The sequence below is a fragment of the Rhinatrema bivittatum genome, chromosome 8, assembly GCF_901001135.1.
Source record: "Rhinatrema bivittatum chromosome 8, aRhiBiv1.1, whole genome shotgun sequence".
Lineage (NCBI taxonomy): Eukaryota > Metazoa > Chordata > Amphibia > Gymnophiona > Rhinatrematidae > Rhinatrema > Rhinatrema bivittatum.
The window spans coordinates 40,567,500-40,575,733 of record NC_042622.1 but is presented as its reverse complement, the minus strand read 5'-3'; positions in this window follow the sequence as shown (position 1 = coordinate 40,575,733).

The following is an 8,234-nucleotide window of genomic DNA, read 5'->3' as shown; positions in this document are numbered from 1 at the left end:
GCCAATGCAGCGACTTGAGAAGAGGCGTAGTGTGCGCGCAGTGACATTGGCAGAAGACAAACCGCGCAGCTGAAATTTGGATAGATTGCAGTGCAGAGAGATGGTTAGGTGGGAGACCTCCAAGAAACAGGTTGCAGTAAGTCTACGTGGGAGGCGATGCGTGTGTGCGTGCGTGTGTGTGTGTGTGTGTGTGTAAGGATCTGGTGGTGCGTTCAGAAAGGAGGAGATGGGAATTTCGGCCATGTTACAGAGAAAGAAATGAGACATTTTAGCAGTGTTCTGGATGTGCACAGAGAGAAAGCAAGGTTGCAGGCTGAGGGGGGCCAGGAGGATGACAGGGGTATCCACAGAAACAGAGAAAGAGGAAAGGTGGGTTTGGGAGGAAAGTAATCATTTCTGTCTTGGCCATGTTCAGGTGGTGGCAGGACACCCAGGCAGCCAATGGCAGACAGGCAGGCTTAGATTTGGGACTGGAATCCCTCTGAAATGTCTGGTGTAGGGATCTGGTTCTCTGATCCCCTTATGGTACTGAAAGCCACAGGGGGGGGGATGGATATCAAAGCCACGAAGGGAACAAGTATACAGAGAGAAGAGGGCCCATGACAGAGCCCCGAGACCCACCGATAGACGTGTTAAGGAGCAGAACGTGAGCGTCGTGTATTGTACGTGCTGCCACGGCTGCTGTCTCTTCTCATGGGTGGGGCTTGGAGTGAATGTGACCTTGGCATCTACACTGGCACTGAACTTTTTTTTTTTTTTCCCCTGTGATGCCGAGGACTACAGATGAATTTTGTTGTGAAGTTGGCGTTGCCAAGGCATGTCAGGTCAGAGCCTCTGCTGCAAGGCCTCTCGCTCCGGCAGGGCATTGTTCAACAGGGTTTCTTCTTCCTACTGCTGGAAAAAAAAAAATCTCCGGCAGTCGGAGGGAAGCAGAGTTATTTTGCTCACTCTGTCACTATTGTTGCTGAGGGGAATGTTAATGCCTGCCTCCTCGCCGCTGCCTGCCTCCTCGCCGCTGCCCTTGGAATTAGTGCCGGCTGGGACGGACAGCATCCTCAGCTTCACCCGCTGTGGCTGTCCCTAACCGCATCTCCAGAAGAAGCAGAAGCCTTTCTGTCTTTGCCACTTTTACTGCCTCTCCTCTTCCCCCCCCCCCCCCCCCCCCCGGCTGCAGCACCCAGGGCTGGATTCAGGAGTGGGCAGCAACGGCACGTGCCTTAGGGGGTGCATATTCTGAAGGCGCCCAGAAACTGGGATGCTCCTCTGCTGCCCTCTGACTCCTGGGGGCAAAAGTCCCCTGCTACTACCTATGGGTGCCAATAACCTTAAATCGGGCCCTGGCACTATGTCTTGCTACTTTGTCAGGCTCAGGCTTCAGTGCCTCCTCCGTGCCTTATGCCACTTATGGTCAGGTGCAGGACGGCTGGCCCCAGATTTCTCTGCCGTAGCAGGAGGACTGCACAAAAGGAAAGGCAGGCCAGGCTGATCCTCGGCTACAGAGGTGCAAATTCAATTCTTCTTGCCATGGCTACTTTCTGGAGTGCCATGGCCCTCTCTCCTGCTGCTCTTGGCAGAAGGGGCAGGCGTGCTGCCTGTGCTAGACTGAGATAGTTTGCACTCATGATAGGGTGGGCGATGGCACTGGGAATAGGACTGGGATGGCCTGCGTCCCTTCTGACATTCTGGTCCCAGGGCTGCCAGTGGAAGCAGAGATGATAGATGCATCTGGATGAACTCTGCTTTTAGCACGCTCAGTCACAGATCTGAAGAAGTTTTACATTTATAACTTTGCTTGTTGGAAGTGCAAACTCTTTTTTTTTATTTTTGTACGGATTTTTCTTTTCATTTTACCGCTGTTGACCCTACGGGTACCGATGGCACACCAGATCTGCCTGCCTCCCTGGTGCCTTTTATTATTTTATTTAGCAGCTTTTGTAGTCCACAGTTTCCATGGATGGTAGGTATGGGTAAGCCAAGGTCTTTTTCCATAGGCACAGAATGGGAGAAAAATCTTAGCGAATCACCTCTTCTGTTGCTGCTGCTGCCTCCTCCTCCGTGCCAGGCAGCAACCCCTCACTCAGGATGCAAGTCAGAAACTGAAATCACCGCCTCCCTGGAGCCAGTGGCCTGGTTCTGGTGCACACGTTTGCTGCAGGGTGCAGGCAGGCAGTAGGCACGTTTATGTGTGGGTGTATGTGTGTGTGTGTGTGTGTGTGTGTGGTGTGAGGCTGGCTTCCACGGCCTACACACTCCCCCTCTTTCTCTCCTTTTCCTGATTTCTGCTCAGAATGCTTCTTTAACCCCCTTCTTCGCTGCCTGTTGGCACTGTCGCTCTCTGCTTTGCTCGCTTTTCCTGCGTGCCGTCTGCTCAGTTCCTCTCTTCAGGTCTCTCCTGGCGCATAAAAGAGCGGTCTGGGGAGGAAGGGGACGGGGACGCTGGCTGCAGGCTCAGAGCAGCCTCGAAGCTCGGGCCCGTGGGCATGGTCAGAAGCCATTCTCAGAAGACTCCAGTTTCCATTGGAAATGAGCGGAAGTAAAACTGAACAAAATGAAATAAGGTGATGCTTTTTTTTATTGGGCTAACTTAGTACATTTCTGGACCAGCTATCTGGAGCTTCCTCAGGGCGCATAGATTCCAAAAGCTCAACAAGAAATTCATTAATTTAGTCCAAGACAAAGGTATCACCTTGTATTATCTTTTTTTTTTTCTGGTCCTTTTATCCATGTGTTCCAGGGGATTAACAGCAACCACCGGAAACTGAAACCATCCGATCGAGGCTTCTGATTCCGGGTTTCCAGTGGTGTCGCTCTTCTAGGTCATTTTTAGTCAGGTACCGCAGAGGCAGCATCAGGTACCACAGATGTACCACAGAGGCAGCATCCACAGCCTGCAGGGGTAGGGAATCATGTTTTAAGAGGCGGTGCCTACTGGCTGGAAGGAGCCCTGGTGATTGGCTCTCAGCCTAGGACTATCACTGCAATGAGCAGACTAGATGATTTTGGGGCGGGGGGGGGGGGGGGGGGGGGGGACGGGACGGAGGAGATATAAAACAGAGGAAAAATTCCCAGGTAGTAAGGCTTGTGGTACCAAATCCCAGCTTTGGTTCTGAGTGAGGTGGAAGTACACAGGGGCAGGAGGAAACGACCCATTTCACAAAAATAAATACATATGTCTTTTCTGAAAGGATCTTTGTTGCAGGGAAAATTAGGAATTGATCAAATTCACCTACCATAAGAACTTAAGACTTGCCATACTGGGTCAGACCAAGGGTTCATCAAGCCCAGTATCCTGTTTCCAATAGTGGCCAAGCCAGGTCACAAGTACCTGGCAGGATCCCAAGGGTTAAATAGATTCCAAGCTGCTTATCCCAAGAATAAGCAGTGGATCTCTGCAACTCTACCTTAATAATTGTTAATGGACTTTTCCTCCAGGAACTTGGCCAAACCTTTTTTAAACGCAGCTACACTAACAACTTTCACCACATCCTCTGGTAATGAATTCCAGAGCTTAATAATGTATTGAGTAAATATTTTCTCTTATTAATTTTAAATGTATTACCTAGTAACTTCATTGTGTGTCCCCTGGTCTTTGTACTTTTTGAAAGAATAAACTGATTATCCTTTACTCATTCCATTCCACTGATTATTTTATAGATCTCTTATCATATCTTCCGTCAGCTGTCTCTTCTCCGACCTGGAGTCCTAACCTCTTTAGCCTTTCTTCATAGGGAAATTGTTCCATCCCCTTTATCATTTTGGTTGCCTTTCTCTGTACCTTCTCTAATTCTGCTCTATCTTTCTTGAGATGTGGTGACCAGAACTACACACAATAGTCAAGATGAGGTCGCACCATGGAGCGATACAGAGGCGTTATGATATTCTCTGTTTTATTCTCAGCTCCTTTCCTAATAATCCCTGGCATTCTATTTGCTTTCTTGGCTACTGCTGCTGCACACTGAGCAGAGGATTTCAACATGTTATCCATGATGACACCTAGATCCTTTTCCTGGGTGGTGACTCCTAATGTGGAACCTTGCATTTTGTAGCTATATTTTGGATTACTCTTCCCTAAGTGCATCACTTTGCCCTTATCCACATTAAATTTCATCTGCCGTTTGCATGCCCAGTCTCCCAGTTTTGCAAAGTCCTCTTGCAATTTCTCACAATCCTCTTGTGATTTAACAACCATGATAAATCTGTGCGTCAGACAAACCTGAAAGTGTTTCTGCTCTTTACAGTGAATTTACAAAGCGCTGAGAAGACACCCTAAGTACCAAGACTGATGCACAGTTTCATGGGATGAAAATAACCCAAACAAGTCTAGAATTGCACGGGGAAAGAAAAGAGCACATTTTATGGGTCCCAGAAAAAGAGGGGCAAAGTGGCATAGCCACACAATTCTTTTTTTTTTTTTTTGCATTTTTTATTCTTATATTTTGTTCAGATTAATTTTTGTTTTGTTTTGGTTTTTTTTACTTTGTGCCTGTGCGCTCCCTCCTCTCTCTGCAGCCTCACTACTCCCCCAATCCACCTTTCGTCCCTCACTCTCTCCTCACTTCTCCCCACCTGATCTGTGTCTCACCTCTCGGTTCCTCCCTCTCCTCCCACCCCGCTTCGCTGGACTGCCACCAGCAGGAGGAGCAGTAGAGTCGTGGTGCATTGGGCCTCGTGCTCCCCTCTGTTGCTTGGGGCCGGACGGGTGCGTTGAATCACGTGGTGCTCTGTGTGGGGCAAGGTGGCCTGAGGGAGGCACCTGCCGGCCCGATCGGTAGCAGCGAGAGGGGCATTGGCGGGTTGCTGCCGTGGAAGACTTTAGCCCATTGGGATAGGCTAACCCCAATGATGGTCTTCACCCTGCTGCCTGCCACTTGTGTTTTTACTTTGTGGCCCATGCCTCCAGTGCCTGCCTAGGATGTCAGGTGTCGCAAACAGATGGATGGGCGGACAGGCACACCGAAAACATAAGCACCTTTTCATTGTCTTAAAACACACTAAAATTGCTAGCTGAAGTGACATTAGAGATATAGCTTAGGGTTTACAGAAGATAAAGGGTGCGTCCTTGCCTTCATTTTATCTGCCATTTTATTCCTTGCCACGGGTCTGCTGGCTCAGAATTTCCAGACTTCTGGCTTCATGGGATGTATTTAACATTACCTGTTTGCACTGTGAATCAGGGTTAGTGTTTCGCTGCAGAGCAAATTGAAATGTTTCTGGTGATTAATTATATTTTATTTTATTTATTTATTTAATTTCTTTTACTATACCGATGCTCAAGACTAGGTCTTATCGTACCGGTTTACAATGTAACTGAGGGGAAACCAATTAACATCAAGGTAGAAAGTAAAGTTACATTAAACAGGGAGCGTAAAACCTGGGCAATGGAAGACAGTACAGAATTTAAACTAAGAAACAATTAGAGAGAGATAAATATATAATCAACAAAAACTATAAGATACGTAAACATAGATTTATCCTAGGCAGTTATTAGCATGGTATGTCCAGAGGGAGAAGGAAAGGGTGAGGTTGGGTGGGGGGGAAGGGGAGAGGGAAAAGAGGGGGGGGGGGGTAGGGATTAGGGAGGGGTGGGAGAATGAGAGTCAGTGATGGTTGAGGAGATCCTTCAGCGGTAGGCTTCTGCGAACAGCCAGGTTTTCAATTTCTTTCTGAATGTTGAATGGCATTGTTCTTGGCGTAAGTCTTGGGGAAGTGAATTCCAATGTAGTGGACCTGCTGTTGAAAGAGCACGCTTGTGAATAGAGTTGTGGACCGATGATTTGTTGGGGGGGCCCTTGAGCGAACCTTTGTAGGCAGTTCTGATCGGTCTTGCGGAAGTATGTAATTCGAGTGGGAAGGTGAGTTGGAGAGTGGATTGCTGGTAGACGGATTTGTGGATGATGGTGAGAGCCTTGAAAAGTAATCTATATTGGATGGGCAGCCAGTGTAGGATTTTTAGGATTGGTGTGATATGGTCCTTGCGACGAGTGTTTGTAAGGATCCTAGCCGCTGCGTTTTGCAGCATCTGAAGAGGTTTGGTGGACGAAGCGGGGAGACCAAGTAATAGAGCGTTACAATAGTCGATCTTTGAAAACAGTATGGCTTGAAGCACCGAACGGAAATCCTTGAAGTGTAAGAGCGGTCTAAGTTGCTTCAGGACCTGTAGCTTGAAGAAGCATTCTTTGGTTGTGGCGTTAATGAATTTTTTGAAATTCATTCTAGAGTCAAGGGTGGCCCCAAGATCTCTGACCTGGTTTGCTAATGGGATGCTAGCATTATTTGCGAGGGGGTTGTTGTCACTAGGGGAGATAACCAGTAGTTCCGTTTTGGAAGTATTTAGGACCAGGTTGAGACTACAGAGCAGAAGGTTGATGGCTTGTAAGCAGTTGTTCCAGAAATTTAGAGTAGAGATGGGGTCCGAGATGGGGATTATGATTTGTACATCGTCCGCGTATATAATTATCAGGAAGGCAGTTCTGTGTTGACCTGCGAGAATATGCTAAAGGCATATTTCAGGGTGCAAATCATTTCTTATAAAGCAGCCAGGAAAAATGCTAAGCTGCAGAGAAGATCTGCTCTTCCCATTAGTTTTAGGCAGCTTCAGAACCCCCTCCATTGTGTTATCCGATGCTGGAGCTCCGTTCCAGACAAAGAGACAAAGGGTTTGGGAATCTGGGGATGGGGCAGCCATGCATAAAACAGGAAGAGGGGGCGTCATGTCTCCCCCACCAAATACCTTTCTGTCGTATTTCAAAATCTGCCGGCAGATACTGGTAAGGTGACTTTTGCTTGTTACTCCTCTTCCCCTTTGAGACATTGATCTACAGGAGCTCTTGAAAGGGGGCAAGCCAGAAATTGGTAAAACTGGGCGATGCAGGAAACGTATAATTTGTGTTTGCCTGGAAAAAGGGCAGAGATCCTTGGAAATGCACTTTCTACAGCCCCATCTCTCTACTAAATGCTGACATCAAATGCTGGGCCAGCAGGTTTGGGGGAATGTCCTCCGTCCAATCATCCAGCCAGTTCCAGGGACTAGTTTCTGGCCTCTTTGGCAGCAGGATACGCAGCGTTCTGAAGCTGTAGTGAGTCTCTGCTGTACCTGCTGGGATGGGCTGAACCTCTAGCGGAGTATGTCAGGTCCTTACCGGGGACCGAGAGCAGTCGTCTCGTACAGAAAAAATCCCACTCAATGTGGTTCTTTCCATTCCTGAGGCCATTAGAGGAATACGACTGGGTTTCATGGTATAAAATCAACCTTGATAAATGTGAGGCACTCCCTCTCCTCCTCCCAGGCAATTGGTTTTTCATGCTCACCGAAAATACATTTAGAATAATTCCCTAGCCATTTAGATATCTTGACATTAATATTCAGAGCAGAGCAGAAGAATATACAATCTCTGTCGTCCCCCCGATGACTGACAGGACAAGTGCTGGGCATGGCTACTTGTCTCCCATTCGGGTAAGACTCGCCAAGATTTGAGATTTATATCTAATGCAAGTAGTGCTCCCATACTCGCTAATTCCATGTCTGTACACCATATTTCCCAATTAATCACTGTTGGTACAACGCCTGTTACCTGTTGATGTTTTTTACTATGATTATTTTACATTGTTTCTCTTTCCCTTTTTCACATTGCATATACATAGAAAAATGTTATGTGTTAATGTTACCTATTATTGTTGACTCCTGTAATAAGTTGTTTAAAATGTAAACCGGAGTGAAGGCAGCCTGCTATACCCCGGTATATAAACTCTTCTAAATAATTAAAATAAAATAAATAATCACCCCAGCCTTTGCCCCGCAAAATGGTGCGAAGCTTCACCACTCCTGCCCCTCTCTCTGGCTTCCTGTGCAGTAAAAGAAGACGGCAGATTTGGCTAAATATGCCGCAGGCAGCGAGCGACGGGAGGGCTTGTGCTCCCAGACCCGCCCCTCGGCGCGGTGCTTCTCTTAAGCCTGGCTCACCTGAGATATCGGCGATAGACGGGTGGGAACGGGAAGGAGCTTTGAAATCGGAAGCTGTTTTCCTCCTGGAAAGCTCACCCGAGACAGACACGGCAGAGGTGCCCACCGGAAGCGATGGCTGGGAAGGGGAAGGGGCCTAACATAAATAATAAGGGATGTATTAAACCAAAACCATGTAATTAGTTCCACAAGAAATTGGTCATTAAAATCCGGGAAGGGGGAGGGAGGGAAATGACTCTTTGTGCCCCTCCCCCCCCAGCAGACACCCATAGGC